Consider the following 15,000-nt stretch of genomic DNA (forward strand, 5'->3'; position numbering starts at 1 on the left):
TGTAAATGTAAGTGTGTGCACACTTACACACACACACACACACACACCCTCTGAAAAATGCCATTCGTGGTGAGTGGGTAATTTGTCATTAGCATACGGGTCAGGGTTCTGGTTCCCCGTGCTAGTGTGTGTGTGCCTCTCTCTCCCTCTGCAGCGGAGGGGACACCGCTGGGCGCCACTCCTAGGAGACCGCACTCAATCAGTGACCCTCTCTAATGAGCTCCCCTCAGAAACCGCACCATGCGAGATGTCGTCTTGTCAGAAGTATCATGTGCCGTGTTAAGCGTTCCGTAAGCCTAACTCATAGGCGCACTGACTTCTTTTAAACGACTGTGCCGGGCTTCGCTCGGTTCATCACAACTTCAACAAGGTTACTCATGTTTTTTTTTTCTTCCGTGACTGCCTTGACAGGAGTTTCTCCTCATCGCTCATAATTCCTATTCCTTTATTTTTTTTTTCTCCCGCAAAAACTCATTTGTGTGAATCATGTTGGTGCTGCATGGAGAACGCGCTGACATGCTGTAGATGCCCATGTTTGTGTTGTGTGTTGTGTGTTTCGGTGTGTGTGTGCAATTGCGAGGGAGTTAGAGTGTGTGTTTATGTGAGTGTACGGGGGCTGGAGTGTGTGTGTGTGTGTGTGTGTGTGTGTGTTTATCTGTGTGTGGTGGGGTGCTTAAGAGTGCATTTCTGTTTATTTGTGTATGTGTGTGCGCAAAAGACAGAGAGAGAGAGAGAGAGAGAGCGAGAGAGAGAGAGAGAGACAGAGAGAGAGAGAGAGAGAGAGAGAGAGACAGAGAGAGAGAGAGAGAGAAAACAGAACGGTTTTGTTGAGCCTAGGGCATGGTGCATGTGAGGTTAGTGTGGGTGGACGGAGAGGGAGAGGGAGAGGGAGAGGGATAGAGAGGGAGGGAGGGAGAGGGAGGGAGGGAGAGGCAGCAGAGGGAGGGAGAGGCAGAGGCAGAGAGAGGGAGGGAGGGAGAGGCAGAGAGATGGAGAGCGAGGGATTGGGATGGGAAGCGCAGATGAGAGGAGTCGAGAGAGGGAGGGCGAGAGAGGGAGGGCGAGAGAGGGAGGAGGCAGATGCAGAGAATGAGGAGAGAGTGGAAGGAGGGAGATAAAGAGAGAGGGAGAGAGAGAGCCAGTGATTCAGCCTTAGCACATAGAATCTGGGGCCTGCAAGCCTGCAGGGGAACTCACACACACACACACACACACACACACCCACACACACACAAAGACTGAGTTTCGGAGACGCCGTGTTCCTCACCCATGGCACTCTGGACAGAGTCTGTGTCACAGAACAAGAGTGCAAACTGTGAGAAGCTATTCTGGGCCATGACGAACAATACAGAGGCCGCCTGTTTCAGGCCAACACATGTTACGACACAGGGAGGCATTGCAAGCAGTAGAGTCATTGGCTTACACACAGCACTGGCCCTTAAAAGGTATAGTTAATACATGAGCAGCACACCACACAGCACAGCAACTCTGAAATGGCTGCTTTGGAAACGAAAAATGACGAAAAAAAAATCACCCTCAAATTTCACACCGGTACTACTGCATTATAGATGAGACGATATCTCACGCGATACGGATACGATCCCGATTCTGAGGCTCACCGTAAACACATTTCGATAGATTTCATCATGCATGCATGGGCGGATCGACCCTCAGCCGACAAGAGCCAAAGCTGTCTGCTGGATAGCATACGCTCTATATCTCTGTCTCTCTCTCAATCCCTCCCTCCCTCCCTCCTTCCCTCCCTCCCTCCTACTACAATCCCTCCTTGCATCCCTCCCACACGTTCTCCCCCCCTCTCCCCCCCCCCCCCCCCCCCCGCGCCCACCAGTGTGCTGTTGAAGAGGTAGAGAGCGCCCCCGGTCCACTTCTCTTCTCCCCTCCTGGCTTCCCGGCCCACACACGCTGGTTGCGTAATGTCCACTGGAGCGGAGTGGCGAGCCGGGCCGGGCTGCTGCTGCTGCGGCTGCTGCTGCTGCTGCGGCTGCAGGGCCGAGGCCTGCTCAATTATTGAGAGCTCTTCCATCTCTTCCATTGTTCGAGTGGAAATCCGCCAGCGAGCTGATCTGGGTGAAACTCAAGCCCCCGTGAATATGCCTCTTTTTCTCCACTCCAGGGCTAAAAATAACGGAAGTGAAATTCTTCTTCTCCCCCCCACCCCACCCCGCCCCCCTCCCCCCAAATAAATAAATAAATAAATAAACGATATCGAGGCCAAGGATTGCAGAGCAGACCACTCCGGTCTCTCTGGAGCATGTCAGAGATCATCGCACACAAGGAGAGACACAACCGAGGGGAAGAGAGATGGAGGAGAGGAGGAGAGGAGGGGAGGAGGAGAGGAGGAGGGGAGGAGAGGAGGAGGGGTGCACGAACTGCACTACCACAGATCATTGTACATAAAAACAAAGTGTTATTTCACCTACATTTTAGTGACATCATAACACACGAGGTGCCGATTGTCCTGTATTGCTTATCCACAATATGATAAAGAGTGAAAAGATAGAGAGCTTAATTTCACATACTTTGTGTCATTAACTGGGGTTTAAAATGATTATATGGTATACATATTGGGTGTATAGTGTGTACGGTCCATTGTGATGTTTTTGTAATGCATATGTTTTCAACGTTTACCACCAAAGCAGTCACCTGCCAAGTTACCATTGTTTGTTTCGCAATACCGCTTTCTGATTCTGATATTTTGTATGGTAAAAAGGTACATCAGTCTTATTGAAATGATCGGCTTAAAATATGGCCATCCTAAATTCCAGGAAAGAAAAATCATCAACTTGTCTGTAAGATGTAGTCCATTGTCTGTAAGATACAGTCCATTGTCTGTAAGATACAGTCCATTGTCTGGTGTACCATTAGTCTATACATGTACATGCATTGTCACTGCATGGCCAGTCAGGAACAAAGACCTTTGCTAAATCTTTAGTGTTGATCAGGTGAGGCACCAAAGCCATACATATCCATTAACACCTAGTGGATAAGCTAGCCCCGTGGGAAACATATTCGATCTAGCTTCAAGGAAAAACAAATATGGCTGGAGTTGCCAAGTTCTCTTCTCTAAAAGGCCACTGAATTTGCTGAACATGATTGGTCTGACAAACCCAAAAATAGCATAACTCTATGTTGATGTTTTGAACATGAATCCATTGAAATGCACTGCTGTATGTGAGCAACAAGATGGTTCTCATGGTACTGGGCTGTAGGGTGCTGGTGCTCAGCCAGGTATCTGTGTACCCATGGGGGAACTGGGCCTACCCACGGGGGAAATCAGAAGAGCATAGCCCTACTAGTAAAAGGCTCGTAAGGGTGTGCTTTGGGGGTACACAGGAGCAGAATGTGATGGGGGGGTGGGGTACAGCAACCAAAACATGTTGAGAATCACAGCTCTAGGGGTTCAGGGGCTAAGTAAGAGCTAAAACAGGAAGAGTCCTCCAGGGCTGTTTCTCGTCATTGTTAATCCGTTCACACAGCTAATTCCTCTTCCACATTGTGTCTGTGAAAAGAAGTGTGGCTGGTTAGAGCAGTAATTTTCTCTATCCGTGATGACGTACCTTGGTCATGACTTTGAGATACACTAATAGGATTTTCTGGAAATGATAGCCTCGGGAGAGAAGCCGTGACTGTACTGAGACAGTATCAATGGCTCATCTTACAGTATGTAGAGTAAGGTGTTGGCAGAGCACTGTTTTGAAGTGCCCTCTAAATAAAGTTGGACCTGATTCGATTGCAGATAGCCTCCTGTATGCGTCAGGGGAACAGTGCTTAGGAGTCTGAAGACTGGAAGAGACCTTCCTGACCAGCATCTCATTGAAGCACGACTAGGTCAAAACCTAAAACTAACCCAACCTTAACCAATCCCTTAACCCTATCCCTAGCCCTAACCTCAACCAATCCCTTAACCCTAACCCTAACCAATCCCTTAACCCTATCCCTAGCCCTAACCTCAACCAATCCCTTAACCCTAACCCTAACCTCAACCAATCCCTTAACCCTATCCCTAGCCCTAACCTCAACCAATCCCTTAACCCTAACCCTAACCTTAACCAATCCCTTAACCCTATCCCTAGCCCTAACCTCAACCAATCCCTTAACCCTATCCCTAGCCCTAACCTCAACCAATCCCTTAACCCTATCCCTAACCCTAACCTTAACCAATCCCTTAACCCGATCCCTAACCCTAACCTTAACCAAATCGGGTGTATGTAACCAATTCGGAAACTCAACGTGGACTTGCTGGTCAATTGTCTCCCTGTAGTTTTTTCTTTGAAGACCTGTACGTCCAGCAGTGACTGAGATAGATGAGGCTGAGATAGGAGAGGCTGCAGCAGTGAAGGTGACAGAGGGCGTCTGGACGTTCATCATCAGAGAGGGATTTACTACCTGGCTGTGGTGGCTGGGGCCTTTCATGCTGCTTGTGGGGCAGTTTGTCATCTGTTAGTAGCCTTCCTTCTCCTCCCAGATAAATCATCCTCTCTCCCAGGACTGAGACGGGAGACGCTGAGACGGGGGAGGCTGAGACGGGGGTGTTTGAGACGGGGGAGGCTGAGAGGGGAGAGGTTGAGACGGGGGGGTTTGAGACGGGGGAGGCTGAGAGGGGAGAGGTTGAGATGGGGGGGTTTGAGACCGGGGAGGCTAAGAGGGGAGAGGTTGAGATGGAGAGGTTTGAGACAGGGGAGGCTGAGGGGGGAGAGGTTGAGATGGGGGGCTGGGAGGGGAGAGGTTGAAATGGGGGGGTTGCAGAAACAGGACTTAAAGCATGGCAACGACTGTAGATCAGCTTGAAACGTTTTACGATATAGCCAACACATGTCGTTGTCAGTCAGGGGTAAACCACATCGAAGACAACTACTATAATAATACATGCCATTTAGCTGAGGCTTTTAGTAACTTAAGACCTGTTTAAGAGTTGTGGATAGTCAACCCTTACATACTGTGCTGTGTACCAGTGATATTGTCTTACGAGCCTACAAGTTCAATCGTCCGAGAGAGGAAATTCAAAGCATGGCAGTGCTCTGCCAACACCTTACTGAACATGGTGTAAGATGAGCCATTGATACTGTAATGGTACAGTCAGGGCTTCTCCCCCCCCCCCCCCCCCCCCCCCCCCCGGCTATCATTTCCAGAAAATCCCATTAACGTTTCGATCTAAAAGTCATGACCGAAGTGCGTCATCGCAGAGAAAGAAAACGACTGCTCTAACTTCTAGTCCGGCCCATTGAAAACGACTGACCTTGGAAAGCTACTGGAGGCTTGCTGATGGGAAATGTGGGCACGCTATTGGCACACACTGCAAACACCCACACAGATACGCCCATATGCATACACACATACGGTAGTACACACACATACACACACACACACACACACACACACACACATGCACGCACACACACACACATGCACGCACACGCACACATAGAAACAGAAACACACACACACACACACACACACACACACACACACACACACACACACACCGCTAACCCAATAGCTCTCCTGTCTCCTCGAGTTTCATTTTCCACTGGTGTGTTCCAGCGCTCACCTGAATCTGCATTAATCTATTCAAGCAGAAAGGGCTCGGGCTAGGGGCCAGCATCTTCTTCTGACACAGAGGAAGACACAGATAGCACCCACTGAGCACAGACACTCAGTTTTCTTCTGCTTCCGCTCTCCTCCTCTCTCTACCTCCGTTCTGACAATGTGCCCTGACTGCCAAGCCCAGAATCCATATGGTCTCACAGCATGAGACATGGTGGTGCATGGTATGTCGTTAAATCGCATTTCAAGACCACATAATGCTCTCCCTTTTATTGTTGTTGCTGCTGTTGCTGTTGTTGTTGTTGTTGTTGTTGTTGTTGTGAAGTATGGTATGGATGCTGTGATCTGGTCTCCTGTTGCGTTTCGCCCTCTCTGATGGATGGGGTTGTCGGTGCTCCGTCAAAGTGTCATACAGTACAGTACCACAGACCCGGGTTGGTGTTGGTGGCACCGGCAGCTCACGGGAGGAATTGGCGCCGATGCAGCCTTTCCACCGCGGTGGTGTCTGTATCGCTCCATGGGTGGTAGAGGGAGGCGCTCTTCACCCGATCATCCGATCGCAAACAATGCATCCATCCATGTGTGTGAACATATAGAATACGGTGAGGACAGATTGGTATTAAACGGAACATTTCTCTTCATTGGGTCTCCGAAACCATTGTTTTCTCGGTGGTCTTCAGACTTGAAATACTAAGGTTCAGGTATCTCATACTGAAGGAGACACATCTCTCGTTGTTTCATTTGATTTCCTCCATGTACATGTACAGACTGTAGACTATTGTTAAACCAGCCTGGCTTGTCAGTGTCGATGATGCACTGTAGAGGTCTCTTGCAATAGTGGGAACTGTGTTCTAGTGTTCTAGTGTTCTAGGGCATTTCAAGGACACACCTTCCACCTCAGTGCACCGCCATTTGGAACACACTTACTGCACCACGGAGAACCATCTGTTACACTAGCACTGAGCCACAGCGCTGAGCAGCACCTCTCTGAGTCCTGCTTTAACGCTACGGAGGTGGAGGAGAGGGAGAACCTGCCAGGAGAAGCTGACGGAAGAGTGTGTGTGTGTGTGTGTGTGTGTGTGTGTGTGTGTGTGTGTGTGCTGTGTGTGTGTGTGTGTGGGGGGGGGGGGACATTTCCTCTTGTATCATATTAGCTTATGAAATATTCACATTTCCTCTCAGGACACTTTCTTGAGCACACTGCCTGTGGGCTCCGTCAATAGAGAGAGAGAGAGGGGGGGGGGGGGGGGGGGGAGGGCGGGAGAGAGAGAGAGAGAGAGAGAGAGAGAGAGAGAGTAACCCTGAGGCCATAGATGCTCTCCGTGACCTTTGAACTTCAACACAAGCTGAATTGGGTTCTGAAGACGGCCCCCGGGCGACGTCTGACGACGGCCGTAGCCAGCGTGTGTTTAAACGCCTCAGGCACGCTTCAGTGAAAACAACACTGAGTGAAATGGTCTTCTTCAAGGAAAATGGCAAAGGGGTAACATAACATCGGTCTCGGGAGCCATCACTTTCCTGGTCGTCTTCACAGTTGAAGTACGAGGAGGTCCAGGTAGTGTCATACTGAATTAGACACACCTCACTGACTCTCGTACATATGGGGAAATACTAATGTTTCCTTCTTAATTTAGGACTCCGCTGAAACCAAACAGTCAAATGGCATTGTAGCAAAATCAGACCAAGGTAAAATTGGTCCGTGAGTAGGAATTAATGCTGCCGTTATACTTGGCTGAATTATATTTCTAGAACCAAAATTCAAGTGGTTGTACAGTACTGTGCAGTAGGAAAACATCAAGGAACTGCTCAAAGTTACAATGCTTCACCACACTAAGCAGTGACACATAAACATGCAATAAGGATGTACCGTATGGAACAAGCGGAATCTCTGAGAACCAATCATAGGATAACACCAGGGGGGTAAGAATCCGGATTGCAACACAAACATTCATAGATGACGCTCATTTTCCTCACGGGCCCATGGTGCCTCAATTTGCCCTGCATGGCTAACTAAGTCAATTTCACTGAAGACACTGAATCGCAAAGGAAAGGACGAGCCGGTTTAATTAAAATCCTATTAGTTCATTTTGGCGCGATCATTAATTGATGACAGCGTGCCGTGAGTTTGCGCGGCATCTCACGTCGAAGGGGCGTCGTCCGTTGTCTGAGATTAGAGAAACATAATCCATAGCGAGGGAGAGAGAGGGCGAGAGCGGCGGAGCAGCCAATGAGAGATGATCACGTTAGAAACCGCCTTGGAACCCCATCTCCTTGGCTTAAGCAGTGAGCTCCCTATCGAGTTCATGTTGATAACAGGATCTGAGCGCCCATAGACTGACCTTAACTATTTACACCCTCACTGACAGGCCACGGGACAGCCACGGGACGAGGTGCGCGTGATTCAGGTTGACCTTTGTTGCGTGCCGTAATACGAAGTTCTACAGGTCATTCTTACGGTAGATGGCGACGGCTGGTCGGTTAGAAAGAAGATATTTGAGGAGGCTCGACACAGAACGGGCCTACGTACATATTCCTCCAACATCTCCTGACTTCATGAACTTCGCGGAACGTCGGTATTCCAGTATTCCAGGAGATGACCGAATGTACTCCCTGCAAGACACACATCCTTGCTGTAATATGACCTCATGCCTGGAGCATGAGTGATGAGTGACGGTGGAGGAGCACTAGGCCTCTAAGATCAAACACCGGCATATGGATTGACTACACGAGAGATGGCCTGGAAATGATCCACACACAGTAAGGATCTGCGGAACAGTTGGAGTGCCAGACAGTCGACCACACAACCGTGTTCCTGCACTCCCTGACCCAGCGTAACCATGCAGCCAGCCAGGCAGGGCTGGGGGGTTGATCAACACCTGTCAGAGCATGTGATCCGCCCCGCGGGTCGCCCCGTCTGCCTGCATGCCCCCGGACAGTATTTCCATGGCTCTGTTCTTGGTGCAACAGCCCTCTTTCCATACACCTGTCCATCGCCAGCCAGGCGGGGAGGACTGGACCAATCTCGCCTGGCCTGGCCACCCTCCCTCCCCTCTCTCTCTTCCCCCTTGGCTCTCCCTCTCTCTCGTCGTCTGGTACGGATCAACACAATCTCCCCATATTGAATGTGAAGGGGGGAGGTTCTGTACTCCGTATTTGTAACACGATGCTCCCTGGATGTTGGAGCGTGGAGGCCTTGTCGGCCGAACTCCAGAGCAGGTATCTCAACCCCTCTCGTCTCTCCACCGACGGCCTCATTAATACGGCTGTCGCAGCTGACTGACGGGACAATGGAGATTCTGGAACGGGATCTCCTTGCGTATCAATGGCAGCCCTCAGGCAAGGGTGACGTATGCAGAGTCAAGGGCTTGATCAAAGGAGCAGGATTCCTCATCTGTTGCGTGTGTTACCAGTCAAAGCTGTTGTGCGCATCATACCTCTTCGGGACTTGTTTCCAGTCCTGACTACTCAGTTCCCTCTAGACCATCAACATTTGGCATTTACTGTATATGCTGAATCCACATTACAGCTGTTATTCAATATTGGAGATCTCTCTCTCTCTCTTTTTCCCTATCTCTCTCTCTCTCTCTCTCTCTCTCATTAGATTAGCAGAGCTGAGAGGGGATTTGGTATGATAAGTTTAGCTAAGATGACCCATTGACAGTCCATCATGCTTATCGCCAGCGGTGATTCATTTCATTTGGTTCGCTATTTAAGGCAACACAGTCCAAATATCGGATTTTTGCAATAACACCAGAGCAACACGTTCAATCAAGCCGAGATAATGACATCACTGTATACAGCTACAGCACAGTTGGATGACAATAATAAGATTCAACAATTATGATGTTTTTCATGGAGACATTTTCATTTTGGTCTCGGTGGTCCTACAGTGTATGACTGGTACTGTATGCTCTGGATGCATAGCCCTGATTAATGCAGATACTAAAGTCACGAGGAGGAATAGAATTGGCTGACAGCTTGTGTGTGTGTGTGTGTGTGTGTGCATGCATGTGTGTGTGTGAGGGGGGCAGACTATTCATGATTAATAAGGGGACATAACCCGGTGAAGGGCACAGACAGTTCCAGCACAGTGAACACTATTGTATTGAGTGGCAAATTAGGATCTGCTGGTCTGTATAATGAGCAAGACATGGCATTTGGTAGAGGGTTTTATTGACTCCAAGTAAATGTGTTTGATAACCCCTGTGGACTTCCTTTTCCTGTCAGTACATGGTGCACCAGCCTGATCACGAAACAGCCTGAAGACACCGAGGGCTGGTTGTGTTTTTACCGCACCAGTGTACCCTGTATTTGTTTGTGATCAGCAACACATGGGGCTGCCTTTGACTTCAACAGGAGAAAAATGGAATCTTGAGAACAAGGAGCTGACATAGTTCCGGAATGATGCCCTTGCCTGGAGTCGTGGGGCACGAAGCAGCGGTGTGAGAAACAGAGGAGAGGAGGGAGAGGAACAGAGGAGAGGAGAGAGAGAAAGGAGGGCAAAAAAGAAGAAAGGAGGAGGTTTGACATGTGATGTTGATGTTGCATGTCCATCTTTCCCATCCCACAAATCCCTGGTCTCCCCCCCCCCCTCTCCCCACACACAGGTCAAAAGTAATCGCGAAATCCTGGTGTGCCCCGAGTGGTGTCTGGGAAAGAAGGGGGGGGGGGGGCGGGGGACAGGAGGAACTAAACAGGGTGACACGAGGCTTCCATGCAGGGGAGAGGAGAAACCAGACAAACTAATTACTGATGTAACCATAGCCTGGTGGGAAGGCCAGTTGAAGGTATTCAGGAGAGGAGAGAAACACATTGTCCCGGAATTGTAACTACAAGGGGAGCCACCCATGCCATGCATTAGGCATTCTTAGAAAGGGGAGTGTGTGGGGAGTGGGGGGGTGAGGAGTTTGGGGGGTGGGGCGTGAGGGGAGTGTGTGGGGGGTGGGGGGTGAGGAGTTTGGGGGGTGGGGGGTGGGGCGTGAGGGGAGTGTGTGGGGGGTGGGGGGTGAGGAGTTTGGGGGGTGGGGCGTGAGGGGAGTGTGAGAGGTGAAGGGGTAGGGGGTGCAGGGTTGGGGGGGTTGGAGGGGAGGGTCGGGGAGGGGTAAAGGGGTGTCCTATCTAACTCTAGTGCCCATGCACGTGTGGTATGTGCATTCCTCAGGTACCACTCTGTGTGTATGCATCGCTACAGCAACAAGCCCCACAAACACCATCTCCTTATGTTACACTACTTGTTCAAAGCTGGCATCAATCAACCACCCTGCCCATGCATGAGTAAGTACTTGGCTCTGTTGGCCTCTGTCCATTAGCCTGACATTTCAGGTTGGGGAGGAGGAGGAGGGAGGCTGAGGCTGACTGCCTGCCTGCCTGCACAACAAAAAAGAAAGAAAAGGAGGCTGGATTTATGACCAGGCACGTCAAGGGCCACCTCTCTCGATTAGTCATCACAAATGCAGAGGAAATCAAATCAAATCCGATGAGTAAAAGGGGTCTTTTTTTTAGAGAGGACTAAGTGTCTCTGTGTCTGTCCTTCCTCACCCCCACCCCACCCCCTCCCTCCTCTCCAGTCTGCAGCCCATCTCACCTAGTTGGTATTGATTGGTTGTACATACCAGCAGGGATCCATTAGTGAGGCTGGACTGAGGAGGCTAAGCAAGTAGACTGGAAAATGGCATCATTTAAACAACACAAAGCTCTCTAAAGCTAGCTTCTCAATGATGGATGATTCTGCATGCTTTCAACAGAGAGAGGCAGCCCTCAACTCCTTGAGTTACAAGGTGCACCGTAGACAGTACACAATACCCTTCTGTAGCTGATTCAGTCACCTGAGGCGGCTGCTGTGTGTCTGTGTGTGTGTGTGTGTGTGTGTGTGTGTGTGTGTGTGTGTGTGTGTGTGTGTGTGTGCGTGTGTGTGTGCACAGCAACCTCACCAACCCACTCATCCCAGACACACTCCCAGACTTTTCACCCGTCCAGCATCTCGACAGCCCACCACATTTCTCTGAAGTTTTCTAGGCCATCAAAGAACTAAAAAACAAGAAAAGCACAGGACCTGATGGGATCCCAGCCGAGATCCTGCAGCATGAGGGATACCTGCTCACACAACGCCAGCACCACCTGATCGCAGCCATCTGTCTATCAGAGACCCTCCCCCAGGAGTGGAATGATGCCAATATCCTGGTCATGTACAACAACAAAGCTGCCTGTGGTAACAGCTGAGGTATCTTCTTCCTCTGTCGCTGGAAAAGTGCTGGCCAAGATCACGCTGCACTGACTGGCGGAGCACGTCAAAAAATATCGTCCCTGAAACTCAGTGTGGCTTTCGGAAAATGCATCTTTAAATGGCCTTCATGGATCCATTTTAACGCAGGTCCACAACAGGAGGCATGCCAGAGTCTTAGTAGGAGGTCTCCAATCAGAACCCTTCAATAGCGATGTTGGGGTCCAGCAGGGATCCGTCCTGGCACCAGTCATTTTCAACCTCCTCCTCTCCGCTGTCACACACCTGTCACTCAACTCCCTTGGCACAACAGATGGAATCCACCGACAATATTGTTTACCTTTTTCAACCACAGACGCCTCCATTTCCACACAGAAACCCAGACCCAACAGATCATTGAACTGCAATATGCTAATGACTGTGCACTCTCACACTCTGGAATCCATGCAACTCAACACAATCTCCTCCATATACCACTCAGCTGGCCTTCAACTCAACACAATCTCCTCCATATACCACTCAGCTGGCCTTCAAGTCAACACTCTGAAAACTGAAATCATTGCTCAACTGGTATCCCAGACCCCTTCACTTCCCACCGTCCACATCAACGGTGTCCCCCTCAAAGCGGTACAGCGCGTCACTTACCTCTGTGCCCCTCTCTCCCCATCCTGCTCTAGAGATGACGAGGTCAATACCCGTGTAAATAGAGTCTCCGCTGCCGTCAGACGCCTCCGCTCAGGAGCATTTGAGAACCAGAAGATCAGCACCAAAATGGCTGTGTACGGTGCAGTAAGTGGCATCAGAGCTAGTAGCGCTAACTCTCTCCTACACCCAACCCAAATGAAGCAAGCGTCATCATCCACCACGATGGACAGCTAAGATGGTGTGTGTGTGTGTGTGTGTGTGTGTGTGTGTGTGTGTGTGTGTGTGTGTGTGTGTCTGCGTGTGGCAGTGGGATTTGGGGTTTTTCATAACCATCTGGATACTGACCTTGCGGTGACACTTCCCCAGAGCCAAAACAAACAGCAAGGAAAACAAAAAAAAACAAAAAAACAACAGCCACAAATGCGAGCAGGCAGCAACCATACAATATAGACACACACACACACACACACACACACACACACACACACACACACACACACACACACACACCATTGTGAGCGTTGATTTCCTGCATTGTGATGTACACTAAATTATGAAAGAGTGCTCAGCTACCCAAAACACAACAACAGGAGATTAGAAATCCAAGGAGGATTCCATTCAAACTGCGACACACACAACTGTGTATAGAGCTTGTGAACAAAACGGGCACAAACATTCTTACATGGATGGTACCGTTGCATAAAGCAGTCTGACTATTTGACGGATGTTACCGTTCAAACATTTACTGTTTTATACAGATAATAAAACATGAATGATGGATTAAACATCATCATATCTGACACACACACACACACACACACACACACACACACACGCACGCACACTCACACACTCTCACACACACACACACACACACACACACACACACACACACACACACACACAATAGAGTGAACTCACATACCATATCTCCTAACTCAAATACAGTAATACAAGACCCTATGTCAGTTAAAGAGACAGCGCGGTCCCTCCACCGCCTCCATGTGAAAGTGAGTCACTGCAGTGTTTGCACATGAGCGACTGTCCAGATGGCCAGCATGCAGAAGCTGGCCGGCTTAATAAGCAGAGTCCACCGAGGCCTATACAGGAAGTATGTCATTAATAAGCAGGCGAAAAATAACAACACAGGATATTGTTCACATCATTGGTGATTATTATGCTCCTAAAGTCTGTCTTTTAAACATTTACTTTACTGATTAACTCTCGCCAGATTGGATTTCACTATCAAACCGAATGCTAATGAATGCATTTCCAAAATTAATGTCTCTCCATATTTGAAGTGCTAAGCAAAGTTTCCAGACTTATCAAAAATGAACATGCTGGAACAATTGTTACTGAGCATATTCACTGCTTAATAGCAGTTCACTTGTATGTGACTGGAATAGTTGAGAATAAAATCAGTATATACATACTACATGATCGCATATCTCCATTTGTTTTTACCAGTGATCGTTTTTCCATTAGTCGACACAGCTAATTATAGTTCCCATTAAACTCATACCAAAGCCAGGTGCATACAGTACAGTATGTTCAATGTGGCGCAACAAACCGCAGAGGTCATGGCATTGAGCCGATGTGCTATGCAACCGCCGAATGAACAGCGGCCATTTTGTGCCAACAGCACACCAGTTACCACTGTGGGATAGGAAAGTGACCCACGCTGCCGTGTGTTATTGTGATGCGCCGGTGCTTAAAGACACGAGGGAGTGAATGACGCTCCTGCAGTTGCCACGGGAACAGTTTACTCACACACCGCTGGTTGTGTAATCACACAGTGTCGGGATAATAATGAAACCAGGTGAAACAATTGTCTCTGTGTAAAAAAAGCCTCCCAGTGCATACAGATGGTCCTCATACATAAACATGGGAAATGGAGTTCACCGCTCCCAGCGCTCAGAGCCCACCTGATGAGAGTGGGCCTCGCTCATGTTATATAAGGGCCGACATGTTTTGTTTTTTCCTCTCCTCATGCTATACATACTGGATAGACTCACCGGCCACTTTATCAGGTGCACCTGTTCAACTGCTTGTTTACGCAAATATCTAATGGTGTGGGGGATATTTTCTTGGCCCACTTTGGGCCCCTTAGTACCAATTGAGCATCGTTTAAATGCCACAGCCTACCTGAGTATTGTTGCTGACCATGTCCATCCCTTTATGACCACAGTGTGCCAGTCTTCTGATGGCTACTTCCAGCAGGATAACGCGCCATGTCACAAAGCTCACGTCATCTCAAACTGGTTGCTTGAACATGACAATGAGTTCACTGTACTCCAACGGCCTCCACAGACACCAGATCTCAATCCAATAGAGCACCTTTGGGATGTGGTGGAACGGGAGATTCGCATCATGGATGTGCAGCCGACAAATCTGCAGCAATGATGCTATCATGTCAATATGGACCAAAATTTCTGTCCAATATTCTGTCCAAAAATCCAATATTAGCATAAGCTTCAACAATTAGCAAGAATTACCCCCAAAAAAACGTGATTCGAACGCATGATTCGAACCAGCAACATTGCGTTGCGTTTACCTTTACCTGCCATTTA

This window comes from Argentina silus, assembly GCF_951799395.1.
Source record: "Argentina silus genome assembly, chromosome: 20".
Lineage (NCBI taxonomy): Eukaryota > Metazoa > Chordata > Actinopteri > Argentiniformes > Argentinidae > Argentina > Argentina silus.